This window comes from Hypanus sabinus, chromosome 15, assembly GCF_030144855.1.
Source record: "Hypanus sabinus isolate sHypSab1 chromosome 15, sHypSab1.hap1, whole genome shotgun sequence".
Classification (NCBI taxonomy): Eukaryota; Metazoa; Chordata; class Chondrichthyes; order Myliobatiformes; family Dasyatidae; genus Hypanus; species Hypanus sabinus.
The window spans coordinates 8,711,688-8,738,587 of NC_082720.1; the positions used below are offsets into that span (position 1 = coordinate 8,711,688).

The window sequence follows — 26,900 nt, forward strand, 5'->3', positions numbered from 1 at the left end:
TAACATCCCTTACTCCATACTGCCTGTTTCTATCTCCAATCCAAGAGCCACAAACCAAACTTCTTTGGTAAAACAATTGTTTCTAACTGCTGCTGCCCACTGAATTCTTCATCTTTCAACTTCCATTCCCCTGGCCTTATTTTCATCATGGATATCCAGCTTCTGTGGAAGGATCTAAGGCTTTCTGCTTTGTTGACAGCAGTCCTAACCAGTTTCCACCGCCACTTCCCTCTCTCTAGTGAAACTGGTACTTACCCTCAACAATTACTCTTTCAGCTCCTCCTTTCTCCAAGCCAAAGGTGTAGCCATGGGCACTCACATGAGTCTGAGCTATGCCTACATTTTTGTTGGCTGTGCAGAACAGTCCATGTTCCAAGTCTACATTGGTAATGCTTCCCACCACTTCCTCTGCTACATTGGTCTTGTATTCTGCATCCATGCTGAGCTTGTCTGTTTCATCAACTTTGCCTTTAGCTTCTACCCTGCATCAAATTGACTTGGTCCATTTCTGACACCTTACTGTCCTTTCTTGATCTGTCTCCTTCACTGGAGAGAGATTATCTACCAATTTCTTTTACAAGCCCACTGACTGCATGTTCACAAATTCTTAAAGGCGGTGGAGAATGTTGAACTGGTTAACAGTGATGCTTAATGCAAAGAATGCTAAGCTTTTTTTGATTAACTGTGGCTAGAATAAACTAATAGGTACTATTTTGGAAAATAGGGAGGATCTATTCTTTCAACAGAGGGATGAAGATATAGGTAAAGAAGTTTAAACTGATTTGTTAGGATTAGGAGGGATATGAGAGAAGCAATGTAAAGCTTGAAAATGGTGAGGGTCTGAAACAGCTTGGCCAAAAGAGTGATGGAGGCAAACTCCCTCAGCTTGTTTAAAAACAGCATAGATGTGGAGTTGAAGAGATGTGAGAGGCAGGGCTATGGCCCAAGTACTGCAGATAGGTGGGTAGCTCTTTGACTGGCCTGCTGTCATGGGCCTTTTGGCATTTTTTCCCTCTAATTCTAATGTTTGTCCCTTCAAAAATCCACTGACAAGCAGTGGAGGTTCATGGAGTTGCAGATTTACAGTAGAAGGTTTTGATTGAGTCATTCAATTTAAAATGCGTTTTCCTGACCAATCAGAAAGAGGCTTAAGTGTTTAATAGTCAAGGATCAAAGTCATTTTAAAGCACTGGTTCTCAAACTTTTTTATATCATTAATTAACCAAGGGGTCTGTGGACCTCAAGTTGCGAACCTGTTTTTTTTAAAGAAATAAGGAAGCGGCAAAAGAGTATCAAAGATGCCAAGAAGAGAAAAAGTAAGAAGGAGCTACAAAATGGGGACACACTAAAACATCCACTGTTCTTGGTTTACATGCTTTAAAAGGGATGAGGAGGGAGGGAAAGGAATCAGAATCAGGTTTATTATCATTGGCATGTGACGTGAAATTTGTTAACATAGCAGCAGCAGTTCAATGCAATACATAATCTAGCAGAGAGAAAATAACAAATAAAATAAAACAAAACCTAATAAACAAGTAAATCAATAATGTATATTGAATAGATTATTAAAAAGTGTGCAAAAACAGAAATACTTTATATTTTAAAAAGTGAGGTAGTGTCCAAAGCTTCAATGTCCATTTAGGAATTGGATGGCAGAGGGGGAAGAAGCTGTTCCTGAATCACTGAGTGTGTGCCTTCAGGCTTCTGTCTCTCCTACCTGATGCCGTGGGTGCTGGAGGTCTTTAATGATGGATGCTACCTTTCTGAGACACCGCTTCCTAAAGATGTCCTGGGTACTTTGTAGGCTAGTGCCCAAGATGGAGCTGACTGGATTTACAACCTTCAGCTTCTTTTGGTCCTGTGAAGTAGCCCCTCCATACCAGACAAGTGATGCAGCCTATCAGAATGCTCTCCACGATACAACTGTAGAAGTTTTTGAGTGTATCTGTTGACATGCCAAATCTCTTCAAACTCCAAATAAAGTATAGCCACTGTCTTGCCTTCTTTATGACTACATCAGTATGTCGCGTCTAGGTTAGATTCTCAGAGATCTTGACACCAAGGAACTTGAAGCTGCTCACTCTCTCCACTTCTGATCCTTCTATGAGGATTGGTATGTGTTCCTTTGTCTTACCATTCCTGAAGTCCATCTTACTGACATTGAGTGCCAGGTTGTTGCTGCAGCACCATTTCAATAGTTGGCATATCTCATTCCTGTACGGCCTCTCATCACCACCTGAGATTCTACCAACAACGGTTGTATTGTCAACAAATTTGTAGATGGTATTTGAGCTATGCCTAGCAACACAGTCATGTCTATACAGAGAGTAGAGCAGTGGGCTAAGCACACACCCCTGTAGTGCGCCAGTGTTGATCGACAGTGAAGAGAATATGTTATCACCAATCCAGACTGTGGTCTTCCAGTTAGGAAGTCGAAGATCCAATTGCAGAAGGAGGTACAGAGGCCCAAGTTTTGCAACTTCTCAATCAGGATTGTGGGAATGATGGTATTAAATGCTGAGCTGTAGCATCCTGACGTAGGTGTTTGTGTTGTCTAGGTGGTCTAAAGCTGTCTAGGGTGCCATTGAGATTGCGTCTGCCGCTGACCTATTGTGACGATAGGCAAATTGCAATGGGTCCAGGTCCTTGCTGAGGCAGGAGTTCAGTCTAGTTATAACCAACTTCTCAAAGCATTTTATCACTGTTGATGTGAGTGCTACCGAGCAATAGTCATTAAGGCAGCCCACATTATTCTTTTTTGGCACTGGCTGCCTTTTTGAAGAAAGTGGGAACTTCTGCCCATAGCAGTGAGAATTTGAAAATGTCCTTGAATACTCATGCTAGTTGGTTGGCACAGGCTTTCAGAGCCTTACTAGGTACTCCAGGACCTTCTGCCTGCGAGAGTTCACCCTCTTTAAAGACAGTCTAGCATCGGCCTCTGAGACAGAGATCACAGGGTCATCGGGTGCAGCAGGGATCTTCACAGCTGTAGTTGTATTCTCCTTTCCGAAGCATGCATAGAAGGCGTTGGGAGTTCATCTGGTAGTGAAGCATCGCTGCCTTTCATACTATTGGGTTTTACTTTGTAGGAAGTAATGTCTTGCAGTCCCTGCCAGAGTTGCCGTGCATCTGATACTGCCTCCAAGCTCATTCGAAATTGTCCCTTTGCCCTTGAAATAGCCCTCTGCAAATCATACCTGGGTTGCCAGACTTGAATGCCACAGATCTGGCCTTCAGCAGACGACGTACCTCGTGGTTCATCCATGGCTTTTGGTTTGGGAATGTACAGTAAGACTTTGTAGGCATACTCTGATCCACACGTTTTAATGAAGTCGGTAACAGCTGCAGCATACTCATCCAGACTGAAAGATGAAACCCTGAATACAGTCCAGTCCACTGATTCAAAGCAGTCCTGTAGGTGCTCTTGTGCTTCCCTAGCCCAGTAGGCATTCTTGATGGTGGTGTAACAGTGGTCCAGTGTGTTGTTTCCTTTGGTATTGTAAGTGATCTGTAGATGGTAATTGCTTAGTGATTTTTTTCAGACTGGCCTTGTTAAAATCTCTGAAAATGATGGTGAAGGCGTTAGGCTGCGCTGTTTTGTGCATGTTGATCCCATTGCTCAGATCATCTAAAGCCTGCTTGACATTGGCCTGAGGCGAACTATAAACTGCTACCAGAATGACCGCAGAGAACTCCCGTAATAGGTAAAAAAGATGACACTTTACAGCTAGATGTTCCAGATCTGGGGAGCACAACTGGGACAGCACTGATATATTCATGCACCAAGAAGAGTTGAGCATGAGGCATACTACTCCACCTCTGCTTTTGAGAGATTCTATAGATCTATTTTGATGGTATATAGTAAACCCGTCAATCTGAATCACTGCATAAGGTACGGAGGGGGTTCTCCAGGATTCAGTGAAACAAAGGACACACGCGGTCCTAATATCCCTCTGATTCAGCACCCTGGCTCTGAGATCATGGATTTTATTCACCAGAGACTGCGTATTTGCCAGCAAGATCGTCGGCATAGGGAGTTTAAAACCCCATTTCCCTAAATGCACTTGTAATCCTGATCTTCACCCAGGATAAGACAGGAGTGGAGTTGGAAACAGGGATACTATCATATCTGCAGAAAGGGAGGATGTCATGGAGGGATTGTCAGCTGAGTATGTGTGGACAGAAGTCAGAAACAGGAAGAATGCAAACATTCTTTTGGGAGTATTCTACAGTTTCCCCCTGCCCCCCCTCCCCCAGTAGCAACAAGGACACTGAGGAAATAGATAAGTATGCAGATTTTAGAAAGGTTCATCAATAACAGGGTTGTTCTCATAGGTGACTTCAACTTCCCTATTATTGATTGGCACCTCCTTAATGTAAAAATTTCAGGTGGGGCATAATTTGTTTGGTGTATCCACAAACGATTTCTGGCACAGTATGTGGACAGGCTGACTGGAGGATAGACCATACTGGATCTTTTACTAGGCAATGAACCTGGTTAGGTCGGAGAGCATTTCAAAGACAGTGACCACAGCTCCCTGATCCTAAGCATAAGCCATGAACAAGGATAGTAGCAGATAGTGTATTTAATTGGAGGAGTTCAGATTACAGTGCCTATAAATATTCAGCCTTAGAAGTTTTCATGTTCCATTGTTTTACAATATTGAATCAGAGTGGATTTAATTTGTCTTTTTTAGCACTAATCAACAAAAAAATACTCCCAAGTCAAAGTGAGAACAGATCTCTACAAAGTGATCTGAATTAATACAAATACACAATACAAAATAATTGATTGTATAGGTATTTACCCCCTTTAATATGATACACCAAATCATCACTGGTGCAGCTGGTTTGGTTTTAGAAGTCACATAATTAGTTAAATGGAGATCACCTGTATGCAGTCAAGGTGTTTCAATTGATTGTAGAAAATAAACACCTGTATCTGAAAGGTCCAACTGCTGGTGCGTCAGGATCCTGGCTGGAACTAGACCATGAACACAAAAGAACCCGCCAAGTAACTCTGCAAAAAAGATTATTGAAAAGTACAAGTCAGGAGATGGATACAAGAAAAATTCCAATTCACTGTATATCCTTTGGAATACAGCTAAGCCATTTGTCAAGAAATGGAAAGAATATGGCATAGCCATAAATCTGCTTAGAGCAGGCTGTCCTCAAACCTGAGTGATCATGCAAGAAGAGGACTAGTAAGGACGGCCACCAAGAGACCTATGACAACTCTGGAGGAGTTACAAGCTTCAGTGGCTGTGTTACGAAGCAACTCTGTGTTAAGAAGCAACTTTGAAGGGTACAAAGTCGCCCCTTCCTTTTTGAGAATTGCAAGATCGCTATTATTTCGGGTCTGAGACCCAGGAAATGAGAGAGAGACACACACAGAATACACAACCAGGTGGAATGTCTCCTGACATGAGTGGAACGGAACCACTGATTACTGCCGTTGTCTCTTGGAGAAGGAATTGAGGACTGTACTATTCATTGAAACCCCTCGGGACAACCAGAGTGGTCTGGTTGAGAGATTGCATCATCCCAACCTGATTGACATCTGAGACCCCGTGAGTGAGGATAAAAGAGGGGTCTGGGGAACGCCTCTTTAGACGCACCAGGAGAAACGCTAGAAATCCAGTGACAGCGTTTTATAGCGAAAGCCGGTGGGAGCTCGTGTGCATCCTCCCTTGCCTGGGTGGCGGGCTTATCACGGAAGAACAGTTTAGCTAAAGGAGAGGTCACACTTGAATGGCAACGACAGCAAGACACCTGACGGATCAAAATCATGAAGGGAAGTCGGCAAGTTTTTCTCTTTCTCTCTCTCTCTCTCCAACAATTGCAACCCAGCGACACCCAAATGACTGTGTGAACTGCAGCGAACTTTATATTTCCATCGGACAATTCTTTATCCCCTAGGCAACAATAGAGCTTATTTCTAATTGATTATTATTATACCTGCACTTTTAGGTTTAGTATTGACTACGTATGTTATCTGTATATTTGCATTGATATTATTTTTGTGTATTTTTGCTAATAAATACTGTTAAAAATAGTATCATCAGACTTCAACGGATGTCTCTATCTTTGCTGGTAAGTAACCCAGTTACGGGGTTCGTAACAACTTGGGGCCTCGTCTCGAGATTTGATACCAAATTGGAGGGCCAGTAAATCGGGCTTTTAAGTCCAAACTTGGATTTGGTTGCACGGGTAACCAGACAGGAAACCAGCAAAGATGGGCGTAGACGAATTTATAAAAAACCTGACTCCGGAGGCACTAGAGGCTGCTACAAAGTCGGACTTGATAAATATTGCGGAAGGACTAAGTCTCGAAGAGGTGAGGTTGTCAATGAAAAAGCGGGAGGTGCGGAGGGCCATAACTCAGTATTATATTGTGAAGAATGTGGAAAATATCCCTGTAAAGGTACCAGCTAATGGGACAGCTCAGTTAGAGTTGAAGAAATTAAGGTTGGAGCATGAAATTAAGTTAAAACAGCTGGAAGCAGCTGAAAAGGAGAAGCAAAGAGCCAACAAGGAAAAGCAGAGCATGAGCTCCAGCTAGGGGAGTTAGAGGTGAAGAGGGAGCATGAAATTAAGTTAAAACAGCTGGAAGCAGCTGAAAAGGAGAGGGAAAGAGTTGAAAAGGAGAGGGAGTATGAGGAGAAGGAGAAACAGAGGCAACATGAGTTGGACCTGGAGAAGTTAAGGAAAGAGCGAAGAGCTCAAGGGCCAGACCGAGAGGAGAGATTTAATGTTAGTAGGGAGTTTAGGTTAGTACCTCCATTCGAGGAGACGGATGTTGATAGTTATTTCTTGCATTTTGAAAAGGTGGCAGTGAGTCAGAAGTGGCCCAGAGATCAGTGGGTGGTGTTGTTACAAAGTGTGTTAAAAGGGAAGGCACAACGAGCATATGCGGCGTTGTCTGTGGAGGAGGAGGAGGAGGAGTGTGAGAATTACGAGGAAGTAAAGTAGGCCATTCTTCGGGCCTACGAATTGGTACCTGAGGCCTATAGACAAAAGTTCAGAAATTTAAAGGACGTGTGGAATCAGACGTATAAAGAGTTTGCCTATGAGAAGGGTGTGCTCTTGGATCGTTGGTGTGCAGCAGAAATGGTGGAAGAAGATTTTCGGCGTTTAAGGGAGTTAATTCTGATTGAGGAATTTAAAGGTTGTGTTTCGGATGATATCCGGATGTATTTGAACGAGAAGCCAAATAAGTCCATATCCGAATTTACCAGGTTCGCAGATGAATATGCCCTAACCCACAAGACAAAGTTTTCCTCGAATGAAAGTTCCCAGAAAGTCCGTGGGAATGATAGAGAAAGCCCGCTGGCTGAGGCAGAGATTCAGCAGGGAGCTAGTGGTAAAAATAAGGAGGAAGGCAAAATGGCAGGAGGGGTCCTGGCTTGACCTGTTTTAATTGTAGAAAGGTGGGTCATATTGCATCTAAGTGCTTTGCTCTGAGGAAGGAGACAGGAAAAGGGAAAGCAGCAGTCCCTACAGGATGTATTGTGTTGATCAGTAAATTGACGAGAAAGCCCCAGGTAGATAGAATACAAGAGGGGCGTGAAAAATTTATTTCAGAAGGGACCATATCTGTGAAAGAGGGAGAAACACCAGTTCCAGTGCGGATCTGGAGAGACACTGGAGCTGAGCAGTCATTGATTCTCAATAAGGTACTAGATTTTGGTCCTGAGACGGGAGAGGTAGCTTTGAGAGGCATAGGAAAAGGGACAGAAGCTGTACCTTTGCATAGGATCATTATAAATTGTGAGCTGATATCTGGACCAGTTGAAATAAGGGTGCAATCAGAATTTCCGAGCACTGACGTGGACGTCCTTCTGGGTAACGATTTAGCTGGGGGTGAGATTTGGTCAGCCATGGAGCTGACGAGCCAGCCTGTAAGTGTTGAGGACCCACCCCTAGGTTCCAAGATCTATCCTGCATGCGCGACCACTCGCAGCATGTCGAGAAAGGCAGCTGAGAAAGAGACCAGTTTAATTCAGGCCAGTATCGATGTGGCTGAGACCTTTTTACTGACCCTGTACCAAGAGGAGTTAGAGGGTGGTAACATGGAGAATAGGGAGGTGAAAGAGAGTAAGGGAGAGGAGGTAGACCTGCCCTTAGCCAGGAGGAAATTTGTAGAGGCACGGAGTAAAAATGAGAAACAGATAAGGCTGTTAGAAGGTCCAGGGTGGGACATGGATGATCTGTCTGGCTTGACAGAACTGTTTGAAGAAGTTGAAGAATTTAAATGTGTTCCCGATAATAAAATAAGGGCAGTCCTAGATGAAAAGGATGCCGTTACGTTGAAGGAGTCTGATGGGTTGGCAGATGAGGTTGTTTCAGCCCGCAGGGTTGTGGAAGGGAGTTGCCTAGAGAGTAACTGGGAGGATCAGGGGAACTTAGAATTTGAAAAGGGGACGAGCATTGAAAGCCTGGAAGAGGCAGATGTCCCGTTTGAGTGTGTTCAAGATGTGGATGCGCGTGGTACTGAACCTAGTAATGAAACTCGGGAAAAGTCTGAGGTATTTGATTCAGTTAAAAAGGAATGCAGTCCTTGTGGGTCAAATGGACTTGGTTCAGTGAAGAAAGGGTTAACCATGATACTAGTGGGAAGTGAGAATTCCCAGTTGTTTGTGTTCGAAGGTGTGTTAAAAGTTAGTGAGGAGATAAAAGGTGGTGAGGTGAATATTATTATTGAAGGAAAAGGGAAAAGTGTAGTTCCTAAATTGAATGAAGAAAATTTAAAGTCTGGATTGGTGTCAGAAGCAGTAACCAGGCTTGAAGGGACAATGGCTTGTTAACACGGTGTCTGCAAATCAATTACAGTTTGATTTGGAATGTAAAGGTGCCCCATGCGCTAATGTTATTCAAAGGTGTGCTGTGAAGAGGCAGAATTTGAAATGTTGTTTGGACAAAGAGGGATCGCTTGCAGATATTAAACTGACAACTAATAGAATGAAGGGTCCTGAAGATAAAACTAACGACTTGCTTAAAAATAAAGAATTGTGTGGACGTTCAGAAAATGGGCTACGTTTGGAAAACATTGTTGATAAAATAACTCCTATGAAAGGAGCATGCAAAAGCCTATTCCACACTGGTACGCAAGCTAACCACGTGGGAGTTAACTGAAAAAGAGGTGAGGCTTTACGGGATGCCACTTTAAATAACAGGATCTGGTTTTAAGGGATTTCGACAAAGCATGTAAATAATAAAGACAACACCATGGAAGATTGACTGTTAAGTTTGAAAGTAAAATAAAGGTTAGCATTTGCATGAACTTTCGTAATATACACGAAAGCTAAGATCACAACTCTTTTGTTTTGCTGAAGAAAAGGAATAAAAATAAGTGGTTATTAAATTGGAGTCTGATGCTACAAGAATTTATTAAGGTACAAGATATTAAGATATTAAAGGAAGTGACAATGTAATCGCTAACTGTTTAGATGCTGAATTGAATGTATAACTGTATTTCTCCAGTGAAAAAAAAACTCTTTTGTATTGTGTTAGATTCTGAAATTCTGTAAGACCCTGTATCAGTTAATTTTTACCTGTGGCAAAAATCCTTAGAAGGATGGGGGTGTTATGAAGGTGGAGCAACTCTGAGGGTACAAAGGGGGGTACAAAGTCGCCCCCTCCTTTTTGAGAATCACAAGATCGCTATTATTTCGGGTATGAGACCCAGGAAATGAGAGAGAAACACACAGAATACACAACCAGGTGGAATGTCTCCTGACATGAGTGGAACGGAACCACTGATTACTGCCATTGTCTCTTGGAGAAGGAATTGTGTATTGAGTACTGTACTATTCATTGAAACCCCTCAGGGGACAACCAGAGTGGTCTGGTTGAGGGATTGCATCATCCCAACCTGATTGACATCTGAGACCCCGTGAGTGAGGATAAAAGAGGGGTCTGGGGAACACACCTTTAGATGCACCAGGAGAAATGCTAGAAATCCAGTGACAGCGTTTTAGAGCAAAAGCCGGTGGGAGCTCATGTGCGTCCTCCCTTGCCTGGGTGGCGGGCTCATCACGGAAGAACGGTTTAGCTAAAGGAGAGGTCACACTTGAACGGCCACGACAACGAGACACCTGACGGATTGAAATCAGAAAGGAAAGTCAGCAAGTTTTTCTCTTTCTCTCTCTCTCTCTCTCTCTCTCTCTCCAACAATTGCACCCTAGCGACACCCAAACGATGGCAGCCTGTGTGAACTGCAGCGAACTTTATATTTCCATCGGACAATTCATTATCCCCTAGGCAACGATAGAGCTTATTTCTTATTGATTATTATTATACCCGCACTTTTAGGTTTAGTATTGACGATGTATATTATCTGTATATTTGCATTGATATTATTTTTGTGTATTTTTGCTAATAAATACTGTTAAAAATAGTATCATCAGACTTCAACGGACATCTCTATCCAGTTACAGGGTTCGTAACAGCTGGGATGGGAGAGACTGTGTATACCACAGCTGTTGCCTGAGTGCTTCATCAGTCACAACTTTATTGGAGAGTGGGGGAAAAGCTCACATTAACTCTAGCATTAACTCTAGAGTTTTCCAGAAAGCTTGAGAGTCTCTGATGTCAGCTGGAAGAAGGTTCAATAGTCTGATGAAACCAAAATTGAGCTTTTTGGCCATCAGATTAAATGCTGCATTTGGTGTAAGCCAAACACTGCACATCATCAGAAACACACCATCCCTACTGTGAAGCATGGCTGCATTATACTATGGGAATGCTTCACTGCAGCAGGCTCTGGAAGGCTTGTGAAGGTAGAGGGTAAAATGAATGTAGCAAAATACAGGGAAAACCTGATGCAGTCTGCTAGGGAATTGGACTTGAGAGATTTGTTTTCTTGCAAGACAGTGACCCCGAGCAAAAAGCCAAAGCTACACAGGAATGGCTTAAAGGCAACAAAGTTAATGTCCTGGAGTGGCCAAGTCAGAGTCCAAACCTCAATCCAATTGAGAATTTGTGGCTGGACTTTAAAAGGGTTGTTTACTCATGATCCCCATGCAATCTAACAGAGCTTGAGCAGTTTTGTAAAGAAGAATGGGGAAAATTTGCAGTGTCCAGATGTGCAAAGCTGATATGGGTCTATCAACACGGACTCAAGACTGTAGTTAATGCTAAACGTGCAAAAGTGTATCTACTAAATACTGACTTCATGTAATTATGCAATCAATTATTTTGTGTTTAGTAATTGTAGTAAATGTAGAAATTTGTAGAAATTTGTTGCCACTTTAACATGAAAGAGTCAGTGTCAAAAAAGCCAAATTAAATCTACTGTGATTCAATGTTGTAAAATAAAAAGTGAAAACTTCCCGGGGACGACGGGGGGGGGGGGGGGTGGAATGGAATACATTCTATAGGCACTGTATAAATGGTATGAAGAAGAAACTTGGAACATAAATTGGGAACAGATGTTCTTGAAAATGCAGAGCAGAAATGTGGAGGTTTAGTGAGTGATTGCTTGGGTTCTGGATAGGTTGGTCCCATTGAAACAGGGAAATGATGGTTGAGTGAAGGTTAATAAAGGAGGTGGAACATTTAATCAACAGGAAGAAGCAACCACACTTCAGGTTTAGAAAGCAAAAAAGAAACAGGGTTTTTAAGAGCTAGAAAAAGGTTAGACCACACTTGGAGTATTGTATCCAGTGCTGGTGGCCTCGTTATAGGAAGGATATGAAAGTGTTAGAGGGTGCAAAGCATGCTGTCTGGATTAGAGAACATGTCTGTTGAGAAAAAGTTGAGTGATCTAGGACTTTTCTCTTTGGACTGATGGAGGATGAGAGGTGACTTGATAGCAGTGTGCAAGACATACATAGAGTGAACAGTCCTTTTTCCCCATGTCAACAATGGCCAATACTGGAGGGTGTCTTTTTTAAGAAACAGGAGGAAAGTTAAGGGGACATGTCGGAGTTTTTTTTTAATACAGAGAATGGTAGGTGCCTTGAATGCATTGTGAGTGATGCTATTTGACGCTGATTCAAGACGGGCATTTAATACTCTTAGGCATATGGTTAAGAAAATTGAAGGGATGGAAGGTTTAGATTGATTTTGGAGAAGGTTTATGTATATGGGCACAACATTATGGGCCAAAGGCCTGTACTGTATTATGTTCTACATTGACCACTTCACTCTTGGCCTTTTCTATGCCATGATGAGGCCCACTGCAGACTGGAGGAATTACATTTCATATTCTGCCTGAATAGTTCACAACTCAGTGGCATGAGCATGATGATTCAGTTTTGGATTAGCCTCCCCTTCTCATGATCATCCCTTCCCTGTCCTGATTCCATCTGCGTACTGTACACACAGTTTCGTCAACCATTTCCCTGCACCCTTACCATCTTAATGTGATTCTATTCATCGCTTCTCCAATGGTTCCCATTCTCACTTCCTTTACTTATCAGTGCCCAACACAGGTTGTATTCCTGCTTAACTCTATCCAGCAGCCAACTCTAATCTTCACTTTCCACTCCCCCCCCATCTTGCTCCATCTGCTTCCCCATATTGTTTTTCTCTGACTTCGTCTGCCTCGACCACTGTTTCCCAGCTCTACTCCTGAGGTGTCCCTGTTTGGCAAGACCTGCCTGTCATGTTACTTCTTGCCTTTTGCTCTTTATATCGGCTCTCTCATCCCTCTGCTCTTTGTCTGGATATGGGTTTTGACCCAAAATGTCAGTAGTCCCTTTCCTTTATGCATTGTTCAACCCATTGAGTTCTTCCCGTAGATTTATAGCAGGAAACATTGACAGTGTTGGACACTTCAGAAAGCATGGATGGAACAAATGCTGATCTTCCAAAATAAAACATTTCTCTGAGGTTAATTACAATCAGAATTACTTTGGATTGTCACCCTCATACTCCTTCCACTAAAATATTGCATGCTTTGATAAAATATTGATTATTATGGACTTCAGAAAGGATATGACGAGGGTACACACACCAGTCCTGAAATTTCTACTAATATACCGTGGAGAGCATTCTAACTGGCTGTATCACTGTTTGGTATGTGGGATGGGAATGCACAGGATCGAAATTAACTGTAGAAAATTCTAAAATTGGTTAGCTCCATCAAGGGCATTTGCCTCCTTAGTAACCAGGTCATCTTCAAGGAGTGACACTTCAAAAAGGTGACGTCCATCATTAAGGACCCCATCGCCCAGGACGTGCTCTCTTCTCATTGCTACATCAATAAGGAGCTACAGAAACTGGTAGGCACACACTCAACAATTCAGGGACAGCCTCTTCCCCTCTGTTATCCAATTTCTGAATAGACATTGAACCCATGAACACTACCTCATTACTTTTTATATTTACTATAATTTGGTTTGTTTTCTCTGTTATCATTTATTGCAATGTACTGCTGCTGCAGAGTTAACAAATTTCATGACATGCTGGTGATATCAAACCTGGCGCTGATTCTTTGACATTCAACCAAGAGACAGACAACTTACAAACCCCATTGCAGAAAAGTTGGGATATTTTCCAAAATGCAATAAAAACAAAAATCTGTGATAGTGTAGCGATGTACTACATACTGAGCTAGAGACGACACGCAGTCGGTAAGTCGTTTTGAGACTAGTTTGTTCAAACTTCGCAGTGCTGGCATTTAATCCCTAGCGCCCGCCCTCTCTGGGCGGAAATGACGTCAGAGGTGCATTACCAAAGTCTCCCCCCATGCACTGGCTATTTATGAGCCGGTTCGCCTGCGCAGAAAGTGGGTCGCCACAATATGTTAATTCACGTGAACCTTTATTTAACTGACAAAAGTACAAAGAAAAGATTTTCAATAATTTTACTGACCAATTTAATTGTATTTTGTAAATATACACAAGTTTAGAATTTGATGGCTGCAACACACTCAACAAAAGTTGGGACAGAGGCATGTTTACCATTGTGTTACATCACCTTTCCTTTTAATAATACTTTTTAATTGTTTTGGAATTGAGGATACTAATTGTAGTAGATTTGCAATTGGAAATTTTGTCCATTCTTGCTTGATATAAGACTTCAGCTGCTCAACAGTCCGTGGTCTCCATTGTCTGATTCTCCTCTTCATGATGCGCCATACATTTTCAATAGGAGATAGATCTGGACTGGCAGCAGGCCAGTCAAGCACACACACTGTGTGTCTACAAAGCCACGCTGTTGTAGCCCGTGCAGAATGTGGTCTGGCATTGTCCTGCTGAAATAAGCATGGACATCCCGGGAAGAGACATCGCCTTGATGGCAACATACGTCTCTCTAAAATCCTAATATACGCCTCAGAGTCAATGGTACCTACACATACATGCAACTCACCCATGCCGTGGGCACTGATGCACCCCCATACCATCACAGATGCTGGCTTTTGCACCTTTCGCTGATAACAATCAGGATGGTCGTTTTCATCTTTGGCACGGAGAACTCGACGCCCGTTTTTTCCAAAAACTAGCTGAAATGTGGGCTCATCTGACCATAGCACACGGTTCCACAGTATTTCGGTCCATCTGAGATGAGCTCAGGCCCAGAGAACTCGCTGGCGTTTCTGCATAGAGTTGATGTATGGCTTCCTCCTTGCCTAATACAGTTTCAAGTTGCATTTCTAGATGCAGCGATGGACTGTGTTAAGTGACAATGGTTTTCCGAAGTACTCCTGAGCACAGGTGGCTATAATTGTCACAGTAGCATGACGGTTTCTTAGGCAGTGCTGCCTGAGGGCTCGAAGAACACAGGCATTCAGTAGTGGTTTCCAACCTTGCCTTTTACGCACTGAGATGTCTCTGAATTCTCTGAATCTTTTCACAATATAATGTACTGCAGATGTTGAAAGACCTAAATTCTCTGCAATCTTGTGTTGGGAAATGTTCCTTTTGAACTGACTAACAATTTTCTCACGAATTTTGGCACAAAGGGGTGAGCCATGACCCATCCTTGCTTGCAAAGATTGATCTTTTGATGGACGCTACTTTTATACCCAGTCATGATACCTCACGTGCTACCAATTAGCCTGCTTAATGTGGAGTCTTCCAAACCGGTGTTACTTGAATATTCTGTGCACTTTTCAATCTTATTTTAACTCTGTCCTAACTTTTGTTGAGTGTGTTGCAGCCATCAAATTCTAAATTTGTATATATTTAAAAAATACAATTAAGTTGGCCAGTAAAACTATTGAAAATCTTTTCTTTGTACTTTTGTCAGTTAAATAAAGGTTCACGTGAATTAAAATATCACATATTTTTGTTTTTATTGCATTTTGGAAAATATCCCTACTTTTCTGGAAATGGGGTTTGTATTTATTTCATCAGAGGAATTCTTTAACTTAAGGCAGTATATCTCACAGTTATCTGTAGATCTGCTCTTGTGTTGTCAATTAATTAAATGTTCATTTTGTCTTATTATTATTGTTGTATTTTACATTAATGACGTAGGTTACAAATACTGCCATAAACAGGAGATTTTGTGGACGTGAGAAGGACACCCGCATGGTTTGTTGCCTCTCAGGTTCCAGGGTCTGGGATGTCTCTGACCAGGTGCATGATATCCTGGTACTAGAGGGAAAGCAACCAGAAGTTGTGATACATGTTGGTACCAACGACATAGGCAGGAAGAGGGATGAGGTCCTGAAGTGTGAGTTTCCGGAACTAGGCAGAAGGCTGAAGAACAGGACTTCAAGGGTGGCGTTCTCAGGATTGGTGCCAGTGTTACATGATAATGATGGTAAGAACTGGAGGAGATGGCATTTGAATGTGTGGCTAAGGAGTTGGTGCAGGGGGCAGGGTTTTAGATTTTTGGATCATTGGGATCTCTTCTGGGGAAGGTGGGACCTGTACAGATTGGATGGGTTGCACCTGAACTCGACGGAGAGCAATATCCTTGCAGGTAGGTTTGCTAGCATGGTTGGGGGGGGGGGTTTAAACTAATTTGTAAGGGGGATGGGACCCAGAGTGATAGAGCAATGGAAGAAGTGCATGGAGTAAAGCCAGATCTAACGTATAGAGAGGCTTTGAGGAAAGAGAAGCAGAATAAAGGGTGTAAAGGTAGTAAGGTAGAAGGGCTAAAGTGTGTGTACTTCAGTGCAAGGAGCATCAGGAACAAAGGTAATGAACTGAGAGCTTGGATACATACATGGATTTATGATGTAGTGGCCGTTACTGAGACTGGGCTGGCACCAGGGCAGGAATGGATTCTCAATATTCCTGGATTTCAGTGCTTTAAAAGGGATAAAGATTCAGATTCAGTTTATTGTCATTTAGAAAAAACAAATGCAATCCAGTTAAAAAATGAGATGACGTTCCTCCAGAATGATATCACAAAAGCATATGACAAAACAGACTACACTAGAAAATCCACATAACGTTTGGCAATCCCCAATCCAGAGTCCGGAGAGGCTGCTGCGTATTAATATCGCGCTACCGTCTTAGTGCGTTCCCCGGAAAGGAGCTCCAAATCCACCAGACAAACAAGACAAAAAACTAAAGCTACAAGACCTGCACAAAACTACATAGTTACAACAGTGCAAACAATAGCATAATTGATAAACAGACTATGGGCAGAGTAAAAATAGTCCAAAGATGTTAAAGGACTATAAGTTCAAAAGAAATCACCACATGGTTTCCACAAGTCCCCAGGGTCCTGACAGACTCGCCATCCCACGTCGGCGGCAGAAGGGAATACCCCCGCTATGGACTTCCACGGCGCCGCCCGACTCAGCCTCGCAGACGCAGCGCACAATGAAAGCTCCGTCGATCCCAGCCTCGCAGACGCAGCGCACAATGAAAGCTCCGTCGATCCCAGCCTCGTAGACACAGCACACACCGAAACCTGACTGCAGCAGACTCCGAGTCTGTCGAACCTCCGAGTCGATGACCGTCCCCTCCGGCACAGCTTCTCCGAGCACCATCCTCTGCCGAGCGTATTAAGACGGCCCTGCCAACGGCCATCGGCAACGCGACCCCGAGGACTGGGGGCCTGTTCTTCCCAGCAGAGTCCCGGACCTCACAGCAGCAGCAGCAACGAAGAAGGTCTTCCTGGAGATTTCCCGATGTTCCTCCGTTCTCCCATATCTGTTTTCAATCGATTATGATTGCGCATGGCACCCCACTTCACAAATAACAGATAATCAGCTCCGGAGTGGCCGCTGCAAGCTGTGTCACGCCGCCATCTTGGAAACCGGGGAGCATGGGTGGCATTACTGGTCAGGGATACTATTACAGCTACAGAAATGGTGGGTAATGTAGCAGGATCCTCTTTTGAGTCAGTATGGGTAGAATTCAGGAATAGGAAGGGAGCAGTTACTCTATTGGGAGTATTCCATAGGCCCCATGGTAGCAGCAGAGATACTGAGGAGTAGATTGGGAGGCAGATTTTGGAAAGGTGCAAAAGTAACAGGGTTGTTATCTTGGATTACTTTAACTTCCCTAATATTGATTGTCACCTGATTAGTTGCATATGTTTAGACAGGGCAGAGTTTGTCCCGTGACATAGTCCGGGTAATTATAGACCAGTGAGCCTTACGTCTGTGGTGGCAAAGCTGTTGGAAAAGATTCTTAGAGATAGGATCTATGGGCATTGAGAGAATTATGGTCTGATCAGGGACAGTCAGCATGGCTTTGTGAAGGGCAGATCGTGTCTAACAAGCCTGAGAGAGTTCTTTGAGGAGCTCTCCAGGCATATAGGTGAGGGTAGTGCAGTGGATGTGATCTACATGGATTTTTGTAAGGTACTTGACAAGGTTCCACAAGTTGAGCTTATTCGGAATGTCCGAAGTCATGGGATCCAGGGAAGTTTGGCCAGGTGGATTCAGAACTGGCTTGCCTGCAGAAAGCAGAGGGTTGTGGTGGAGGGAGCACATTCGGATCGGAGTGTTGTGACTGGTGGTGTCCCACAAGGATCTGTTCTGGGACCTCTACTTTTTGTGATTTTTATTAACGACTTGGATGTGGGAGTAGAAGGGTGGGTTGGCAAGTTTGCAGATGACACAAAGGTTGGTGGTGTTGTGGATAGTGTAGAGGATTGTCGAAGGTTACAGGGAGGCATTGATAGGTTACAGAAGTGGACTGAGAAGTGGCAGATGGAGTTCAACCCGGAGAAGTTTGAGGTGGTATGCTTTGGAGGGACAAACTCCAGAGTACAAAGTAAATGGCAGGATACCTGGTTGTGTGGAGGAGCAGAGGGATCTGGGGATACATGTCCACAGATCCCTGAAAGTTGCCTCACAGGTAGATAGGGTAGTTAAGAAAGCTTATGGGGTGTTAGCTTTCATAAGTCAAGGGATAGAGTTTAAGAGATGTGATGTAATGATGCAGCTCCATAAAACTCTAGTTAGGCCACACTTGGAGTACTGTGTCCAGTTCTGGTTGCCTCACTATAGGAAGGATGTGGAAGCATTGGAAAGGGTACAGGGGAGATTTACCAGGATGCTGCCTGGTTTAGAGAGTATGGATTATGATCGTAGATTAAGGGAGCTAGGGCTTTACTCTTTGGAGAGAAGGAGGATGAAAGGAGACATGATAGAGGTGTACAAGATATTAAGAGGAATAGATAGTGGACAGCCAGCACCTCTTCCCCAAGGCACCTCTGCCGAATACAAGAGGGCATGGCTTTAAGGTAAGGGGTGGGAAGTTCAAGGGGGATATTAGAGGAAGGTTTTTTACCCAGAGAGTGATAGATAGAGTGTGTGGAGTGCACTGCCTGAGTTAGTGGTGGAGGCAGATATACGAGTGAAATTAAAGAGACTACTAGACAGGTATAGGGAAGAATTTAAGGTGGGGGGGGTTATATGTGAGGTAGGGTTTAAGGGTTGTCACAGCATTATGGGCCTAAGGGCTTGTACTGTGCTGTACTATTCTATGTTCTAATTGCCAGGTAAACTTGTTGAGAAACACAAGACATTCTGCAAAAACTGGATATTTTGAGCAACACACACAAAATGCTGGAGAAATGCAGCAAGTCAGGGAGCATCAGTGGAGGGAAATAAGCAGTGAATGTTTTGGGCCAAGATTCTTCATCAAAACTCAAGCTGAAGTGTCTTGGCTCAAAATGTTGATTCTTTCTTCTGCTCCATCGATGTTGCCTGACTTGAAGTTTTGTCAGCAGCTTCTGTGTGTAGAGTTATTCAGAGCTGTGTATTCCATGAAATACTAAATTTGATCACTAGGGGACAAAACAAAGCTAAGAAGTACTTATTCCAGTCCTGAAGAAGGGTTTTGGACTGAAACGTTGCCTGTACATTTTCATGGATGCTGTCTGACTTGATTTCCTTCAATATGTTGTATGTATTTGGATTTCCAGCATCTGCAGAATCTCATTGTGTTTCGCTATTTATTCTGTTTCTTTGGTTCTGCCACTCTCCAAACAAATAGAACAGTTAGAAGTAATCCAATTATAAACAAGAGAAAATCTGCAGATGTTGGAAATCCAAGCAAGGCACACAAAATGCTGGAGAAACTCAGCAGGCCGGGCAGCATCTGTGGAAAAGAGTACATTTGATATTTTGGGCTGAGACCCTTCAGCAGGACTGGAGAAAAAAAGATGAGTCGATTTAAAATGTTGGGGGAGGGGTGGTAGAAACATAAGGTGATGGTGAAACTGGGACGGGGAGGGGTGAAGTAAAGAGCTGGGAAGTTAATTGGCGCAAGATATAGGGCTGGAGGAGGGGGAATCCTGTAGGAGAGGACAGAGGGCCATGGAATAAAGAAAAGGAGGAGGAACTGCAGAAAGAAATGGTGGGCAGGCAAGGAGATAAGGTGAGAGAGGCAAAAGGGGATGGGGAATGGTGAAGGGGGGACAGGGCCATTACAGCAAGTTTGAGAAATTGATGTTCATGCCATCAGGACGGAGGCTACCCAGACGGATTGGAGTTGTTCCTCCAACCTGAGTGTGGCTTCATCATGACAGTATAGAGGAGGCCACACGAGTATATGACCCTAGCAGACTCACAGGTGAAATGTCGCCTCACCTGGAAGGCCTGTTTGGGGGCCCTGAATGGTAGTGAAGGAGGTGGTGTAGGCAGATGTACCAGCTGTAAAACTTGCAAGGATAAGTGCCAGGAGGGAGATCAGTGGGGAGTGATGTTTGAACAAGGGAGTGTCCCAACCAGCCTCTGTGTCCAGCACATAATTCTCCACAACTTTCAACTTCTTCAATGGGATCTCGCCACCAAGCACATGTTTCCCTCCCCCCACCCCCCACTTTCTGCTTTCCACAGGGATTGCTCCCTAACGACTCCCTTGTCCATTTGTCTTTCCTCACTGATCTCCCTCCTTGCACTCGCTCTTGCAAACAGAACAAGTGCTACACCTACCCCTAAATCTCCTCCCTTACTACCATTCAGGGCCCCAAACAGTCCTGCCAGTTGAGGTGACACTTCAACTGTGAGTCTGTCAGAATCACATACTATGTCCAGTGCTCCTGATGTGGCCTCCACTATTTCGGTGAGATCCAATGAAGATTGGCAGACCATTTTGCCGAGCACCTATGCTCTGTCTACCAGAAAAAAATGAGATCTCCCAGTGGCCACCCATTTTAATTCCACTTTCCATTCCCATTCCTTTTGCGTCTATCCATGACCTGTATTGTCACAATGAGGCCACACTCAGGTTAGAGGAATAACACTTTGTATTCTGTCTGGGTAGCCTCCAACCTGATGGTATGAACACTGATTTCATGAACTTCTGGTAATGAACCCCACTCCCCTCTCATTCACTATTTGCCATTCCCCCTTTCCCCCTCTCACCTTATCTTCTTGTCTGTCTACTGCCTCCCTCTGGGTTTCCTTTCCTCCATGGCCTTCAGTCCTTTCCTATTAGATTTCGTCTTCTCCAGCCCTGTATCTCTTTCACTAATCAACCTCCAGCTCTTTACTTCACCCCTCCCTCCCCTCCCAGTTTCACCTCTCATTTTGTTTCTCCCTCCCATCCCCCACCTTTGAACTCTACTTGTCATCTTATTTTCTCCAGTCCTGCTGAAGGGTCTTGGCCTGAAATATTTACTGTACTTTTTCCCATATATGCTGCCTGGCCTGCTGAGTTCCTCCAGCATTTTGTGTGTGTTGATCACTTTAGATTTGTAGATTGTGAGGACACTCAGTCCTCGTTTATTGTCATTTAGTAATGCATGCATTAAGAAATGATACAATGTTCCTCCAGTGTGATACCACAAAAACACAAGACAGACCAAGACTAACTTACAAAAACTACATAATTATAACATATAGTTGCAACAGTGCAAAGCAATGCCGTAATTTGATAAGGGCAGACAATGGCACGGTAAAAGAAAGTCTCAAAGTCCTTGATAGCCCATCATCTCACGTAGACGGTAGAAGGAAGAAAAACTCTTCCTGCCATGAACCTCCAGCACCGCAAAGCTTCCCAATGCAGCCTCTGGAAGCATCTGACCACAGCCAACTCTAAGTCCATCCGAAAAACTTTGAGCCTCCGAGCACCTCTCTGCCAAGCACTTCGACCTCGGCCCTGGCCACCAAGCAACAGGCAAAGCCGAGGATTCGGGGCCTCCTCTCCGGAGATTTCTCAATTGCACAGTAGCAGCGGCAGCAAAAGAGGCATGTCAGAAATTTCACCAGATGTTCCTCCGTGCTTCTCACGTCCATCCCCATCAAATCAGGATTGTGCACGACCCCTACTTACAGATAACAGATATTCATTCCTGGAGTGGCCACGCATGCTGTCACCATTTTCTCATCATTTTCTCATTCTCTTAGAGATAGCAGGATATCTCTATTATGCTTAAGTGTGTTCTTAAGGGATTTTGATTTGCTTTGGACTCTTGGCAGATGTCTTGTGTGAGTAAAGGAAATCTGTGTTGCTGTCAGAATAACTTGTTTACTAAAGTGCTATATCCAAGAAAATATTTTGTTGAAATAGTTGTTTCTTAAAACATTTCCTTTGTGGTTGGTCTTGTTGAAGTTCCTGATTGTGCCATGGATAAATAGTACGATACATCATTTAGATCAGAGATATAAAGGCTTGCAGAATATCCACTATTATCAATATCTATGTATTTGGAAAATCACTGTTTTGATGCTTTGATCAGAAGATGTCTCAATCTCAGGAACTGCCCTTGTTCTGCTGTTGAAGCTACCAATGCCGAGATCATGGATGATTAATTTAGAAGCTTGAATCTGTACATCCTTTAGTTGTACTGCATGTGGAGTATCAATACTGAGACATAGCTTTGCTTGGATTCCATTGACAGGTAGGATGGAGGTAGGGTGGGGGGAATAATCACTGACATTTTTGAAATCAGTTTTCAGTGGTGTTCTCAGATTGCAAGTTGAGAAGCATAGACACGTTTGTAAAAAATTCATGTTTTCAATATTTTTGTTTTTCATTACCTTTTTGAAACAGTTGCATTTTATTTACTGACTTATTTACTGAACGTCTGTGAATTTATGTTGAAGGTCAAACAAATTGGAAAAAATTTGCAGAGGTCAGTGGGCAGATTTGTTTTGGGATGAGGGTGACTGAAACCAACATGAACAACATGAATCATAAACGTTACAAAAATAGCCAAAGATGCTTTATTTTGAGGGTCTGATTGAGAACCATTTACTGTCCTTGCTGTTCAAGGATCTGAAAGTGAGCACTCACTACAACAGACCTGGAGAGAAGGACTGCTTTGCTTCCCCTTTCACTTAAGCTGGGAGAAGTAGTTATCTACCCTAGAAATTATACCAGCCTTGTATGGACCCCCAGAACCTCGACAGGCAGTTGAAGTCCTGATGAACGGTCTTGGCCCAAAATGTTGACTGTTTATTGCTCTGCATATTCCTCCTGCATTTCATGTGTTTTGAGTTAAATGCATGCAGCTTTTTGTTTGATATCTGACAATTGCAAGACTCCTGACACAAACATGTTGATGCCAATACGGACACATGTACTTCCCTTTGAGTTGCCAATGCTATTTTTGACTCCATTGTCTTTTTCCCCATTTTCCAGAATTGGCATTGGTGAAAACAAATACAGAGAGAGTGTGAATGTGCCGGCTTGTGAAATGGTGAGCAGGCAGCTGGTGGCCCTGAGTAATAGCCTAATATTATGAATCTATAATTTACACGAAACTGCATATTAGGGTGGACTTCATTTTATTTATCAAAGTTGATTTAAAAGTTTAACACCTGAAAAAGCACCTTCCTTTCCTCCCTTTCCCATTGCTCCATCTGCTGTGAAAGTATGTAAAGGATATTATTGCTCCAGTGACCTGTGTTCAATTCTGCCACTGTCTGTAAGGTCTCCCTGGGTGCTCTCCCACATTCCAAAGATATATGGGGTTAGTCAATTAATTGGTCACATGGGTATAATTGGACGGAGTAGGCTTGTTGGACCTGAAGGTCCTGTTACCATGAAGCTGAATTAAGTTTGGAAGTGAGGCTCCCTGAGGTCCAGTTATTGTTCAGACTTCAGACCAGGGTTTGGAGTACTATCAAGAAAGTTTGTCCATAACAGGCAGAGGTGAGTGCAAGAACCATTAGTGTCAAGTCCAGCCCTTTTATTTCAGCCATGACTCTTTCAGGAGCCACATTCCAGCTCATTGTTGATATTTGCTGATTTAGTTTCTAGCTAAGAATTCTGAGAGCTCTGCACGTCCATATATAGCAAGGATTAATGCTTTCAAGAGGGGGGATGTTTTCAATTTATGCAATTAACATGATGCAGGTGTTTAATTCCCAGTTGGAATAGTTTTAAATTTAACATGTGTTCTATTCTGCAGCAATTCTTCAGCAAATCAATGAAAAACAAGTCAAAACTGAATAAGCTTTTCTAATGCTGGGTGTTGCCATGATTACGGTGAAACTGACAACAAACGTATACCTTAGTGTAGATATACGGAAGTTGCAATCAGCTTCTTTGCTGCTGTTATTTCAGCTGAAGTTATTTACAAACTAATGTCAGCAAGAAAAATGCATTATTAAATTAAGGTCATGAGAGTGTTTAATTTTTAAAAAACAAACACATAATTGCTGCATAATGTCTTGTATTCACTCAAATGCATGAGTATTGTAAATTCCATGCTTATTTTTAAAACAGAAAGGATTTAAAGTATTTAGTTAACACCAATCAGCAGGGACTGTAGCAATTTCTGTGCCAGTGTATTTTTAATTTGGAGTGTTATTCCATTTTGAACATGAATGGGGTCTCTTGGAGCAGGTGTGACCTGTACAAAAAGGGCGGGGTTGCACTTGAATCCCAGGGAGACCAGTATCCTGGTGGGGAGGTTTGCTAAGGCTACCTGGGAGAGTTTAAAATAGAATTCTTGGGGTTTGGGAACCAAACCGAAGAGGCTGGAAAAGAGGAGGTTTGCTCAAAAATGGAGAAAGCTTGTAGACAGTGTGAGAGGGAGGGTAGGCAGGTGATGGGGAAGGGATGCGCTTAGACTGAAAGTTTGAGATGTGTCCACTTTAATGCAGGAGTGTTGTGAACAAAGCGGATTAGCTTAGAGCGTGGATCAGTACTTGGAGAAATGATGTGGTGGCCATTACAGAGGCTTGGATGGCTCAGGGATGGGACTGGTTACTTCAATTGCCGGGTTTTAGATGTTTCAGAAAGGACAGGGAGGGAGGCAAGAGAGCTGGGGGCATGGCGCTGTTGATCAGGGATAGTGTAACGGCTGCAGAAAAGATGGATGCCATGGAGGGATTGTCTACGAAGTCCCTGTGAGTGGAGGTTAGGAACAAGAAGGGGTCAATAACTTTACTGGGTGTTTTTTTTATAGGCTGCCCAATAGTAATAGGGATATCGAGGAGCAGACAGGAAAACAGATCCTTGAAAGATGTAATAATAACAGAGTTGTCGCGATGGGAGATTTTAATTTCCCAAATATCGATCGGCATCTCACTAGAGCAAGGGGTTTAGATTGGGTGGAGTTTGTTAGGTGTGTTCAGGAAGGTTTCTTGACATAATATGTAGATAAGCCTATAAGAGGAGAGGCTGTACTTGATTTGGTATTGGGAAATGAATCTGGCCAGGTGTCAGATCTCTCAGTGGGAGAGCATTTTGGAGATCGTGATCATAATTCTATCTCCTTTACAATAGCATTGGAGAGAGATAGGAGCAGACAAATTAGAAAAGCATTTAATTGGAGTTAGGGGAATTATGAGGCTATCAGGCAGGAATTTGAAAGCTTAAATTGGGAACAGATGTTCTCGGATAAGTACGGAAGAAATGTGGCAAATGTTCGGGGGATATTTGTGTAGAGTGCTGTATAGGTACGTTCCAATGAGACAGAGAAGTTATGGTAGGAACCGTGGTGTACAAAGGCTGTAATAAATCTAGTCAAGAAGAAAAGAAAAGCTTACAAAAGGTTCAGAGAGCTAGGCAATGTTAGAGATCTAGGAGATTATAAGGCTACTAGGAAGGGGCTTAAGAAAGAAATTAGGAGAGCCAGAAGGGGCCATGAGAAGGCCTTGGTGGGCAGGATTAAAGAAAACCCCAAGGCATTCTGCAAGTATGTGAAGAGCAAGAGGATAAGACATGAAAGAATAGGACCTATCAAGTGTGACAGTGAGAAAGTGTGTATGGAACCGGAGCAAATAGCAGAGGTACTTCAGTATTCACTAAGGAAAAGGATCTTAGTGATTGCAGTGATTACTTGCAGCAGACTGAAAAGCTTGAGCATGTAGATATTAAGAAAGAGGATGTGCTGGAGCTTTTGGAAAGCATCAAGTTGGATAAGTCGCTGGGTCTGGACAAAATGTACCCCAGCCTACTGTAGGAGGCGAGGGTGGAGATTGCTGAGCCTCTGGCGATGATCTTTGCATCATCAATGGGGATGGGAGAGGTTCCAGAGGATTGGAGGGTTGCGGATGTTGTTCCTTTCTTCAAGAAAGGGAGTAGAGATAGCCCAGGAAATTATGAACCCATGAGTCTTACCTCAGTGGCTGGTAAGTTGATGGAGAAGATACTGAGAGGCAGGATTTATAAACATTTGGAGAGGTATAATATGATTAGGAGTAGTCAGCATGGCTTTGTCAAGGGCAGGTCGTGCCTTACGAGCCTGATCGAATTTTTTGAGGATGTGACGAAACAGATCGATGAAGGTAGAACAGTGGATGTAGTGTATATGGATTTCAGCAAGGCATTTGATAAGGTACCCCATACAAGGCTTATTGAGAAAGTAAGGAGGCATGGGATCCAAGGTGAAATTGCTTTGTGGATTCAGAACTGGCTTGCCCACAGAAGGCAAAGAGTGGTTGTAGATGGGTCATATTCTGCATGGAGGTCAGTCACCAGTGGAGTGCCTCAGGGATCTGTTCTGGAACCATTACTCTTTGTGAATTTTATAAATGACCTGGATAAGGAAGTAGAAGAATGGGTTTGTAAGTTTGCTGATGGCACAAAGGTTGGGGATGTTGTGGATAGTGTGGAGGGCTGTCAGAGGTTGCAGTGGGACGTTGATTGGATGCAAAACTGGGCTGAGAAATGGCAGATGGCATTCAACCCAGATAAGTGTGAAGTGGTTCATTTTGGTCGGTCAAATATGATGGCAAAATATAGTATTAATGGTGAGACTCTTGGCAGTGTGGAGGATCAGAGGGATCTTGGAGTCTGAGTCCATAGGATGCTCAAAGTAGCTGCGCAGGTTGACTCTGGTTAAGAAGGTGTATGGTGTATTGGCCTTTATCAATCATGGAATTGCATTTAAGAGTAGAGAGGTAATGCTGCAACTGTATAGACCCCACTTGGAGTACTGTGCTCAGTTCTGGTCACCTCACTACAGGAAGGATGTGGAAGCCACAGAAAGGGTGCAGAGGAGATTTACAAGGATGTTGCCTGGATTGGGGAGCATGCCTTATGAGAATAGGTTGAGTGAATTTGGCCTTTTCTCCTTGGCGCGAAGGAGGATGAGAGGTGACCTGATAGAGGTATACAAGATGATGGGAGGCA

At 43.3% G+C, this 26,900-nt stretch overlaps 1 protein-coding gene across 1 annotated transcript in view; it reads left to right on the forward strand.

Moving 5' to 3' along the window:
- Positions 1-26,900, forward strand: part of rnf145a (ring finger protein 145a) — a 150,902-nt gene that overhangs the window by 39,356 nt on the left and 84,646 nt on the right. The window lies entirely within an intron of this gene.